This window comes from Genypterus blacodes, unplaced genomic scaffold, assembly GCF_046128005.1.
Source record: "Genypterus blacodes isolate CSIRO-AG114 ecotype Tasmania unplaced genomic scaffold, CSIRO-AGI_Gbla_v1 ptg000160l_1, whole genome shotgun sequence".
NCBI lineage: Eukaryota > Metazoa > Chordata > Actinopteri > Ophidiiformes > Ophidiidae > Genypterus > Genypterus blacodes.
The window spans coordinates 37,163-50,000 of record NW_027466961.1 but is presented as its reverse complement, the minus strand read 5'-3'; the positions used below and the strand labels follow the sequence as shown (position 1 = coordinate 50,000).

Genomic DNA, 12,838 nt, shown 5'->3' with positions numbered 1-12,838 from the left:
TAGAATTTGCCACGACAACAGCCATGCATGTGCCGCGTTTCTGCAGCAGATGGTGCTGTGGTTGTTCGCATTACATCACATGTTTACATTTCGGTCCAATGTCTGGACATAATACATTCAAGGAAATTCATCTTTCACCTTTTTATTTGATTTGATTAGATTCCAAATTCTATAAAATCAACGGGGGGACCTTGAAGATGATTCTTAGATAATAATGATAATAGTAATAATAATAGTGACGATGATAATGGATGAAGATGTGTAAATGCTTGAGGTGCATCAGGTTCTTCAGGTGGGCCCAAGGGAGGGGCCGCTCGACAGGTGTGTGAGGCGTGTGTGAGGTGTGTAAGGTGTGTGAGGTGTGTGAGAGGTGTGTGAGGTGGCTCGGGCGGAGCGGCTGCTCTGTCATTCCACAGGAGAGCATGACGGCGGGCTGGCTGCTGTTGTTGCAGAAGTTTATATTAAAACTCTGTCAAGGAGTGGCTGTTATGACTGGATACATTTAACTGCTGGCATCAATACAGAAGGTGTAGACTTTGTTCTCATTGCTTATAGGCTGGCAGAGTCATGTTCTTTTGATCTGTCTGTCTGTCTGTCTGTCTGTCTGTGATGTTGGTACAGATCAAAGCACAATGCGAGGTGATTAATATTCTTTATTTACATTTATTTTTCTTTGTACAACTTCTCCACAAACTTTGCCCTGCAACATGGTATTTGGTATTTCATATTTAATACTCTCTTATTAATTTTTGATGAACACGCATGTAAAGGCTAAGAACCATCACCACAGTTTCTGGTAGAGAGACTCCAGAGAAATTCCATCCACTGTCATGGAACAGCAACAACACAATGCACAGCTTCCAAAATGACCGCAATGTGAAATCCACACTGCTGAGAAGCAACAGAGCCAAAGTGCACATGGTAGACTTCATAAATGCAGTCTGTGTTTGAGGATGATTAGGTTTGGAGTTGCTGCTGTCCCTCCCCCCCCTCTGTCTGTGGCTCATATAGTTCTGTTATTCAAGGGAACTTGTAAATGTCAAGGAATGCAGAATTCTTCATGGTAACTCAGTCAATGCAATCACATGTAAATTGCAGAAATAAATAATTGAAAATAAATAAAATAAACAATAAATTAAGGTTGGTGATCTTTCAGTGTCCTAATACAGCATTTAAGTGCTGAAGTGCTCAGTTTAGTCTTTAATTCCAATAAAGAGCTGTCACAGCTACAATGACCAAGAGGAAGCTCACTTTGTTACTGACTGCAGAGGAGACAGCAGCTGTGGTGGTTGTTGTTGCCAGGGCAGCTGTGGTGGTTGTTGTTGCCAGGGCAGCTGTGGTGGTGGTGGTTGCCGGGGCAGCTGTGGTGGTGGTGGTTGCCGGGGCAGCTGTGGTGGTTGTTGTTGCCGGGGCAGCTGTGGTGGTTGTGGTTGTCGGGGCAGCTGTGGTGGTTGTGGTTGTCGGGGCAGCTGTGGTGGTGGTGGTTGCTGGGGCAGCTGTGGTGGTTGTTGTTGCCGGGGCAGCTGTGGTGGTTGTGGTTGTCGCGGCAGCTGTGGTGGTTGTTGTTGCCATGGCAGCTGTTGTGGTTGTTGGGGCAGCTGTGGTGGTAGTGGTTGTCGGGGCAGCTGTGGTGGTTGTTGTTGTCGGGGCAGCTGTGGTGGTTGTGGTTGTCAGGGCAGCTGTGGTGGTAGTTGCTGTGGTTACTCCTTCTGTGTTGCCAAAAGCTGTTTTGGTGTTAGAATGATAAATCAGTCTCACAGTTTATCCTTCAACAGTTGGAACATAGGATGTTGACAGAATGATGTGGTATATATATACACATATATGTGTGTATGTATATAGATTTCATGTCAATTTTGATGCTTACCAACAATCAGAAGAAGGAGACAAATCTTCACAGTCATGTTGAACATCATCTTTGGTTGACTGCTGTAAGTGAATTGAAACAGCGATGTTACATCAGAAAGAATCCCTATAAGAAGTGATTCTTCTCTCCTGAATGATAAACAGACTTACTGGCTTTGCTGGGTTCTGCTCCTTGGTTGTTTTCAGTGCAGTGATTGAATTCAGTGGTGTGATCTGTTCCCTGGTGATCCGTCTCCTTGGCTCTGCTCGTCCATGTCTTCTGCTGTGAAGACCTCAGCTTTTATAACAGACTACAGGGCAGGTGAGATGACATCAGTACTCAGGGAAAGACGTAAATAAACATAGCGTGAATGTTTTCTTTTTGTCTTTGTTAAGGTGTGAACATCAGTTCTATAATCAGCTCTTCCTACCTTTTGTTCATGAGATATTTCTGGATAAACTTAACTTGTGACGTGTCATGAGTCAAGATGACGAGCAAGTTATTAATGCGTTATTAATGCGTCACTCAACCTTTTGTCTTCCTGCCAGTTGTTTCCACCGAGAGGATTCAAGGAACATTCCAAAACAGAAATTCAAGATTTGATGTAAAGTGCTTTTCCTGTTTCCTCAGAATTCACTCAACCTGGGATACAGAATGGAATTGTTGTACTGCTGTCAAAGCAGCAACACAAATTACTTTGTACTTTCTTACATTTTATTTGGAATCTCAGAGTTTCACAAGGACAACTAAACATTTCAAAACAACTAGAGCTATTTACATACTCAAAGTTTGAAGGCTTCCAATAAAACATTCAAAATAGTTCAGATAAAGAGAAATGACCATCAGACACCTGAATACTTCTATGATAAAGTGTCTCTGAAGTGTCTCTCGGCAGGACTTTATTAAGAAGGCTTATTTTACTTCCTGTTGTTTACTTCTCAGCATACAATAAACAAATTATCAACAAAAGGGAACAATTTCAACTATATTTTATTGAGGAAACATCAACAACATGAAGTATTTTTATTCAAAAGTTGCCGTTGCACAGATACAAATGAAAGATCAACTTTATCCGCTTTCTCCATTCGACCATGTCTACTTTAAATATAGACCAGAGAAAGACAGTCTAGGAATGGTTTATGGTGATGTAAAACCCGGAAGTCCCGCCCTTGGTCCAATGACGGCAGCCAATGAGTTGCGGGGAAGGCTGGTCGAATCTCCACTTCGGCAATGTGAAATTATTATTATTGTTGTTTAATGATCTGGTTTATCTGCCTCCATAAGATAAAATATTTGTTGCTAGTGATAATTTAGTCTCTAATCGGTTGATTCTGTAAATAGATCGCCAATTGTCTGCTCAGAATAAGAAGTTTTAGTTTCGGATCATTGTATTAGTGCGGGAATTCAGGATTCATTTAGTATTGAATATACGCTCTTATTTACTTTCAGAATATGTTATTCGTTCAAACTGAGAATACTTACATCTCTCAAGAATTGATAACGGGCCGGATAAATAATTCTATAATGCGTCCTGGTAGAGTTTGGGTGCCAGGAACCAAATAGTGAAATACTCCCATAAACTTGTCGACGACTTTGTCCCCGTTACCTTGAGAACAAACATGTTTAGTAAACCATATTCCTCATATTCTTACTACTAACTCAGAGGTTTCAACTTAGCATGATCAATTCAGCCATAGGTTTGACTTAACGCTGAGGTTAAATTCAAACTGTGAAAAGACAAAAGCCTCTTAATGCAAACAAGATGAAAATGCATCTGATTGAAGCCATTTTGTGTTTAAAATGAACAAAATGTGCCAGAAGTTCTCCGATATAAAATTCTATCCGATATGGTTTTGGTGTAATATAAACAGTTTCAGTCGAGGTAAATCAAAGATTAACAATCATCAATTTATTGAACATTTGAATGTTTGGAAGTCTCCTAATTAAACAGATATCACTTGTCATTAACAGTTGAATTCCCATCACAAAGTATACCAGAATCCAAATGTACTCTTTGCCTACGTCACGAAGCAACGAGCAGTTAACGCAGCATTATGACGCGGGAGCTTCCTCTAACGGAGTGCTCCAAAAGTCTAACACATAGCTGCGCGCAGAACGCACAGCATATGCGGGAGCTCCCTTTACCGGGGTGCACCAAAATGTCTTTCATGTAGCTGCATGAGAAATCACACAACTTACGTGTGAACGTCCCTTTAATGGGAATGCACCCTGAATTACCTGTTAGTCTGCCTTAAATACAAACTGAGCAGGAGGTCATAAAATGACTATTCATCTGATGAGGGTGTGTCCTGCTGTGTGTGAACAGATGTTTTCTGTCCTGAGTGTTCCTGTTTGCGGACATGTTACCAAACCACCATACAGTACAATTTGCATTTCTATAGTAATGACAGATCTAAAGAAAAGACCTCAGACAGTTTGTCACCAATTGATATTCCCCCACCTCCAGTCAGGTATCTGTGGGGGGAGTGTGTGTGTGTGTGTGTGTGTGTGTGTGTGTGTGTGTGTCTGCGCGTGTGCATGTTGTGGTTGTGTGCACGTGTGTGAGAGAGCCCTTGGTGGGTGAAGTGTTAAAACCCTTTCTATTGAAGCTCAGGTAGTTCTTCTACTCATATGTATGTTTTCTGGGCCTTGTGTATTAGGCTCAGACTGTTGGAGCCAGTATTCTGATTGTGACTGTAACTTGATGTTGACCATATAATTCTTATAGTATACATAATAGATAGATGTATACTTTACATCTTACAGTGATTTGCTCAGATTGCATGAGGCGTAATGAAACCTGCCTTGTCTGATTGTGAAAGGTTTCTGACGACCTACTTCTTACCGCTGATTCTGGTGCTGTTTTGGTTCTAATTCTCCTCAATCTAAGTGCAGCCTTTGTCACTGTGGATCATAATATCCTACTTGATCGGCTTTAGAACCACATTGGCATTCGTGGTCTTGGACTTTCTTGGTTCAGATCCTACCTAACAAATAGGATTCACTTTCATTAAATAATACTAATTTGACTTGCTACCTGGTAAAGTTTGACATTCCTCAGGGTTCTGTATTGGGCCCATTACTCTTCTCTATTTATATGCTCCCGCTTGGAAACATAATTCGTCAGTATGGAACAGATTTTCATTTATATGCGGATGACACCCAAATGTATGTTTCCATAAATCCCAACGATCACTCTGGATCTCCAACTTGGAGTCCTGTCTTCTGGCTGTTAAAGGCTGGATGACAAAACATGTTCTCCTTCTTTATGTCAATAAAACTGAAATGCTGATCTTAGGGCCAAAGAAGCAGAAATTTTAGAACCTCCTGCTTGATTTTGACACGTTGCTCTGCAACAGCAAAAAATCTGAGAAATCTAAATCTCTGTCTCTGTCAGAAATGATCCATCTGTCTGTCTGTCTGTCTGTCTGTCTGTCTGTCTGTCTGTCTGTCGGTCGGTCTGTCTGTCTGTCTGTCTGTGATGTTGGTACAGATCAAAGCACAATGCGAGGTGATTAATATTCTTTATTTACATTTATTTTTCTTTGTACAACTTCTCCACAAACTTTGCCCTGCAACATGGTATTTGGTATTTCATATTTAATACTCTCTTATTAATTTTTGATGAACACGCATGTAAAGGCTAAGAACCATCACCACAGTTTCTGGTAGAGAGACTCCAGAGAAATTCCATCCACTGTCATGGAACAGCAACAACACAATGCACAGCTTCCAAAATGACCGCAATGTGAAATCCACACTGCTGAGAAGCAACAGAGCCAAAGTGCACATGGTAGACTTCATAAATGCAGTCTGTGTTTGAGGATGATTAGGTTTGGAGTTGCTGCTGTCCCCCCCCCCTCTGTCTGTGGCTCATATAGTTCTGTTATTCAAGGGAACTTGTAAATGTCAAGGAATGCAGAATTCTTCATGGTAACTCAGTCAATGCAATCACATGTAAATTGCAGAAATAAATAATTGAAAATAAATAAAATAAACAATAAATTAAGGTTGGTGATCTTTCAGTGTCCTAATACAGCATTTAAGTGCTGAAGTGCTCAGTTTAGTCTTTAATTCCAATAAAGAGCTGTCACAGCTACAATGACCAAGAGGAAGCTCACTTTGTTACTGACTGCAGAGGAGGCAGCAGCTGTGGTGGTTGTTGTTGCCAGGGCAGCTGTGGTGGTTGTTGTTGCCAGGGCAGCTGTGGTGGTGGTGGTTGCCGGGGCAGCTGTGGTGGTGGTGGTTGCCGGGGCAGCTGTGGTGGTTGTTGTTGCCGGGGCAGCTGTGGTGGTTGTGGTTGTCGGGGCAGCTGTGGTGGTTGTGGTTGTCGGGGCAGCTGTGGTGGTTGTGGTTGCTGGGGCAGCTGTGGTGGTGGTGGTTGCTGGGGCAGCTGTGGTGGTCGTTGTTGCCGTGGCAGCTGTGGTGGTCGTTGTTGCCGAGGCAGCTGTGGTTGTCGGGGCAGCTGTGGTGGTGGTTGTTGCCAGAGCAGCTGTGGTTGTGGTTGCCGGGGCAGCTGTGGTGGTGGTGGTTGCTGGGGCAGCTGTGGTGGTTGTGGTTGCTGGGGCAGCTGTAGTGGTGGTGGTTGCCGGGGCAGATGCGGTGGTTGTTGTTGCCGGGTCAGCTGTGGTGGTTGTCGGGGCAGCTGTGGTGGTTGTGGTTGCCGGGGCAGCTGCCGTGGTGGTGGTTGCCAGGGTAGCTGTGGTGGTTGTTGTTGCCAGGGCAGCTGTGGTGGTGGTGGTTGCTGGGGCAGCTGTGGTGGTTGTTGCCAGAGCAGCTGTGGTGGTGGTTGCCGGGGCAGCTGTGGTGGTGGTGGTTGCTGGGGCAGCTGTGGTGGTTGTTGTTGCCGGGGCAGCTGTGGTGGTTGTGGTTGTCGCGGCAGCTGTGGTGGTTGTTGTTGCCATGGCAGCTGTTGTGGTGGTGGTTGTCAGGGCAGCTGTGGTGGTTGTGGTTGTCGGGGCAGCTGTGGTGGTTGTGGTTGCTGGGGCAGCTGTGGTGGTGGTGGTTGCTGGGGCAGCTGTGGTGGTCGTTGTTGCCGTGGCAGCTGTGGTGGTCGTTGTTGCCGAGGCAGCTGTGGTTGTCGGGGCAGCTGTGGTGGTGGTTGTTGCCAGAGCAGCTGTGGTGGTGGTTGCCGGGGCAGCTGTGGTGGTGGTGGTTGCTGGGGCAGCTGTGGTGGTTGTGGTTGCTGGGGCAGCTGTAGTGGTGGTGGTTGCCGGGGCAGATGCGGTGGTTGTTGTTGCCGGGTCAGCTGTGGTGGTTGTCGGGGCAGCTGTGGTGGTTGTGGTTGCCGGGGCAGCTGCCGTGGTTGCCAGGGTAGCTGTTGTGGTTGTTGTTGCCAGGGCAGCTGTGGTGGTGGTGGTTGCTGGGGCAGCTGTGGTGGTTGTTGCCAGAGCAGCTGTGGTGGTGGTTGCCGGGGCAGCTGTGGTGGTGGTGGTTGCTGGGGCAGCTGTGGTGGTTGTTGTTGCCGGGGCAGCTGTGGTGGTTGTGGTTGTCGCGGCAGCTGTGGTGGTTGTTGTTGCCATGGCAGCTGTTGTGGTTGTCGGGGCAGCTGTGGTGGTAGTGGTTGTCGGGGCAGCTGTGGTGGTTGTTGTTGTCGGGGCAGCTGTGGTGGTTGTGGTTGTCAGGGCAGCTGTGGTGGTAGTTGCTGTGGTTACGCCTTCTGTGTTGCCAAAAGCTGTTTTGGTGTTAGAATGATAAATCAGTCTCACAGTTTATCCTTCAACAGTTGGAACATAGGATGTTGACAGAATGATGTGGTATATATATACACATATATGTGTGTATGTATATAGATTTCATGTCAATTTTGATGCTTACCAACAATCAGAAGAAGGAGACAAATCTTCACAGTCATGTTGAACATCATCTTTGGTTGACTGCTGTAAGTGAATTGAAACAGCGATGTTACATCAGAAAGAATCCCTATAAGAAGTGATTCTTCTCTCCTGAATGATAAACAGACTTACTGGCTTTGCTGGGTTCTGCTCCTTGGTAGTTTTCAGTGCAGTGATTGAATTCAGTGGTGTGATTCCTAGGTGATCCGTCTACTTGGCTCTGCTCGTCCATGTCTTCTGCTGTGAAGACCTCAGCTTTTATAACAGACTACAGGGCAGGTGAGATGACATCAGTACTCAGGGAAAGACGTAAATAAACATAGCATGAATGTTTTCTTTTTGTCTTTGTTAAGGTGTGAACATCAGTTCTATAATCAGCTCTTCCTACCTTTTGTTCATGAGATATTTCTGGATAAACTTAGCTTGTGACGTGTCATGAGTCAAGATGACGAGCAAGTTATTAATGCGTCAGATGCGCGACTCAACCTTTTGTCTTCCTGCCAGTTGTTTCCACCGAGAGGATTCAAGGAACATTCCAAAACAGAAATTCAAGATTTGATGTAAAGTGCTTTTCCTGTTTCCTCAGAATTCACTCAACCTGGGATACAGAATGGAATTGTTGTACTGCTGTCAAAGCAGCAACACAAATTACTTTGTACTTTCTTACATTTTATTTGGAATCTCAGAGTTTCACAAGGACAACTAAACATTTCAAAACAACTACAGCTATTTACATACTCAAAGTTTGAAGGCTTCCAATAAAACATTCAAAATAGTTCAGATAAAGAGAAATGACCATCAGACACCTGAATACTTATATGATAAAGTGTCTCTGAAGTGTCTCTCGGCAGGACTTTATTAAGAAGGCTTATTTTACTTCCTGTTGTTTACTTCTCAGCATACAATAAACAAATTATCAACAAAAGGGAACAATTTCAACTATATTTTATTGAGGAAACATCAACAACATGAAGTATTTTTATTCAAAAGTTGCCGTTGCACAGATACAAATGAAAGATCAACTTTATCCGCTTTCTCCATTCGACCATGTCTACTTTAAATATAGACCAGAGAAAGACAGTCTAGGAATGGTTTATGGTGATGTAAAACCCGGAAGTCCCGCCCTTGGTCCAATGACGGCAGCCAATGAGTTGCGGGGAAGGCTGGTCGAATCTCCACTTCGGCAATGTGAAATTATTATTATTGTTGTTTAATGATCTGGTTTATCTGCCTCCATAAGATAAAATATTTGTTGCTAGTGATAATTTAGTCTCTAATCGGTTGATTCTGTAAATAGATCGCCAATTGTCTGCTCAGAATAAGAAGTTTTAGTTTCGGATCATTGTATTAGTGCGGGAATTCAGGATTCATTTAGTATTGAATATACGCTCTTATTTACTTTCAGAATATGTTATTCGTTCGAACTGAGAATACTTACATCTCTCAAGAATTGATAACGGGCCGGATAAATAATTCTATAATGCGTCCTGGTAGAGTTTGGGTGCCAGGAACCAAATAGTGAAATACTCCCATAAACTTGTCGACGACTTTGTCCCCGTTACCTTGAGAACAAACATGTTTAGTAAACCATATTCCTCATATTCTTACTACTAACTCAGAGGTTTCAACTTAGCATGATCAATTCAGCCATATGTTTGACTTAACGCTGAGGTTAAATTCAAACTGTGAAAAGACAAAAGCCTCTTAATGCAAACAAGATGAAAATGCATCTGATTGAAGCCATTTTGTGTTTAAAATGAACAAAATGTGCCAGAAGTTCTCCGATATAAAATTCTATCCGATATGGTTTTGGTGTAATATAAACAGTTTCAGTCGAGGTAAATCAAAGATTAACAATCATCAATTTATTGAACATTTGAATGTTTGGAAGTCTCCTAATTAAACAGATATCACTTGTCATTAACAGTTGAATTCCCATCACAAAGTATACCAGAATCCAAATGTACTCTTTGCCTACGTCACGAAGCAACGAGCAGTTAACGCAGCATTATGACGCGGGAGCTTCCTCTAACGGAGTGCTCCAAAAGTCTAACACATAGCTGCGCGCAGAACGCACAGCATATGCGGGAGCTCCCTTTACCGGGGTGCACCAAAATGTCTTTCATGTAGCTGCATGAGAAATCACACAACTTACGTGTGAACGTCCCTTTAATGGGAATGCACCCTGAATTACCTGTTAGTCTGCCTTAAATACAAACTGAGCAGGAGGTCATAAAATGACTATTCATCTGATGAGGGTGTGTCCTGCTGTGTGTGAACAGATGTTTTCTGTCCTGAGTGTTCCTGTTTGCGGACATGTTACCAAACCACCATACAGTACAATTTGCATTTCTATAGCAATGACAGATCTAAAGAAAAGACCTCAGACAGTTTGTCACCAATTGATATTCCCCCACCTCCAGTCAGGTATCTGTGGGGGGAGTGTGTGTGTGTGTGTGTGTGTGTGTGTGTGTGTGTGTGTGTGTGTCTGCGCGTGTGCATGTTGTGGTTGTGTGCACGTGTGTGAGAGAGCCCTTGGTGGGTGAAGTGTTAAAACCCTTTCTATTGAAGCTCAGGTAGTTCTTCTACTCATATGTATGTTTTCTGGGCCTCCTATGGTGAAAGGCGAGCAGTTCTCTGGGCTTTGTGTATTAGGCTCAGACTGTTGGAGCCAGTATTCTGATTGTGACTGTAACTTGATGTTGACCATATAATTCTTATAGTATACATAATAGATAGATGTATACTTTACATCTTACAGTGATTTGCTCAGATTGCATGAGGCGTAATGAAACCTGCCTTGTCTGATTGTGAAAGGTTTCTGACGACCTACTTCTTACCGCTGATTCTGGTGCTGTTTTGGTTCTAATTCTCCTCAATCTAAGTGCAGCCTTTGTCACTGTGGATCATAATATCCTACTTGATCGGCTTTAGAACCACATTGGCATTCGTGGTCTTGGACTTTCTTGGTTCAGATCCTACCTAACAAATAGGATTCACTTTCATTAAATAATACTAATTTGACTTGCTACCTGGTAAAGTTTGACATTCCTCAGGGTTCTGTATTGGGCCCATTACTCTTCTCTATTTATATGCTCCCGCTTGGAAACATAATTCGTCAGTATGGAATAGATTTTCATTCATATGCGGATGACACCCAAATGTATGTTTCCATAAATCCCAACGATCACTCTGGATCTCCAACTTGGAGTCCTGTCTTCTGGCTGTTAAAGGCTGGATGACAAAACATGTTCTCCTTCTTTATGTCAATAAAACTGAAATGCTGATCTTAGGGCCAAAGAAGCAGAAATTTTAGAACCTCCTGCTTGATTTTGACACGTTGCTCTGCAACAGCAAAAAATCTGAGAAATCGAAATCTCTGTCTCTGTCAGAAATGATCCATCTGTCTGTCTGTCTGTCTGTCTGTCTGTCTGTCTGTCTGTCTGTCTGTCTGTCGGTCGGTCTGTCTGTCTGTCTGTCTGTGATGTTGGTACAGATCAAAGCACAATGCGAGGTGATTAATATTCTTTATTTACATTTATTTTTCTTTGTACAACTTCTCCACAAACTTTGCCCTGCAACATGGTATTTGGTATTTCATATTTAATACTCTCTTATTAATTTTTGATGAACACGCATGTAAAGGCTAAGAACCATCACCACAGTTTCTGGTAGAGAGACTCCAGAGAAATTCCATCCACTGTCATGGAACAGCAACAACACAATGCACAGCTTCCAAAATGACCGCAACGTGAAATCCACACTGCTGAGAAGCAACAGAGCCAAAGTGCACATGGTAGACTTCATAAATGCAGTCTGTGTTTGAGGATGATTAGGTTTGGAGTTGCTGCTGTCCCCCCCCCCCTCTGTCTGTGGCTCATATAGTTCTGTTATTCAAGGGAACTTGTAAATGTCAAGGAATGCAGAATTCTTCATGGTAACTCAGTCAATGCAATCACATGTAAATTGCAGAAATAAATAATTGAAAATAAATAAAATAAACAATAAATTAAGGTTGGTGATCTTTCAGTGTCCTAATACAGCATTTAAGTGCTGAAGTGCTCAGTTTAGTCTTTAATTCCAATAAAGAGCTGTCACAGCTACAATGACCAAGAGGAAGCTCACTTTGTTACTGACTGCAGAGGAGGCAGCAGCTGTGGTGGTTGTTGTTGCCAGGGCAGCTGTGGTGGTTGTTGTTGCCAGGGCAGCTGTGGTGGTGGTGGTTGCCGGGGCAGCTGTGGTGGTGGTGGTTGCCGGGGCAGCTGTGGTGGTTGTTGTTGCCGGGGCAGCTGTGGTGGTTGTGGTTGTCGGGGCAGCTGTGGTGGTTGTGGTTGTCGGGGCCGCTGTGGTGGTTGTGGTTGCTGGGGCAGCTGTGGTGGTGGTGGTTGCTGGGGCAGCTGTGGTGGTCGTTGTTGCCGTGGCAGCTGTGGTGGTCGTTGTTGCCGAGGCAGCTGTGGTTGTCGGGGCAGCTGTGGTGGTGGTTGTTGCCAGAGCAGCTGTGGTGGTGGTTGCCGGGGCAGCTGTGGTGGTGGTGGTTGCTGGGGCAGCTGTGGTGGTTGTGGTTGCTGGGGCAGCTGTGGTGGTGGTGGTTGCTGGGGCAGCTGTGGTGGTCGTTGTTGCCGTGGCAGCTGTGGTGGTCGTTGTTGCCGAGGCAGCTGTGGTTGTCGGGGCAGCTGTGGTGGTGGTTGTTGCCAGAGCAGCTGTGGTGGTGGTTGCCGGGGCAGCTGTGGTGGTGGTGGTTGCTGGGGCAGCTGTGGTGGTTGTGGTTGCTGGGGCAGCTGTAGTGGTGGTGGTTGCCGGGGCAGATGCGGTGGTTGTTGTTGCCGGGTCAGCTGTGGTGGTTGTCGGGGCAGCTGTGGTGGTTGTGGTTGCCGGGGCAGCTGCCGTGGTGGTGGTTGCCAGGGTAGCTGTGGTGGTTGTTGTTGCCAGGGCAGCTGTGGTGGTGGTGGTTGCTGGGGCAGCTGTGGTGGTTGTTGCCAGAGCAGCTGTGGTGGTGGTTGCCGGGGCAGCTGTGGTGGTGGTGGTTGCTGGGGCAGCTGTGGTGGTTGTTGTTGCCGGGGCAGCTGTGGTGGTTGTGGTTGTCGCGGCAGCTGTGGTGGTTGTTGTTGCCATGGCAGCTGTTGTGGTTGTGGTTGTCAGGGCAGCTGTGGTGGTTGTG

The 12,838-nt window shown here is 44.8% G+C and overlaps 1 long non-coding RNA gene across 1 annotated transcript; it reads right to left on the bottom strand.

Annotated features, from left to right (window-relative positions):
• Positions 1-667: 667 nt before the first annotated feature.
• Positions 668-2,108, bottom strand: LOC143013865 (uncharacterized). Its single transcript, XR_012965227.1, has 3 exons — positions 2,017-2,108; positions 1,868-1,929; positions 668-1,724 (listed from the first exon to the last, which is right to left on the bottom strand). It is a non-coding gene; the product is annotated as an uncharacterized LOC143013865 (long non-coding RNA).
• Between the last annotated feature and the right edge of the window lie 10,730 nt (positions 2,109-12,838).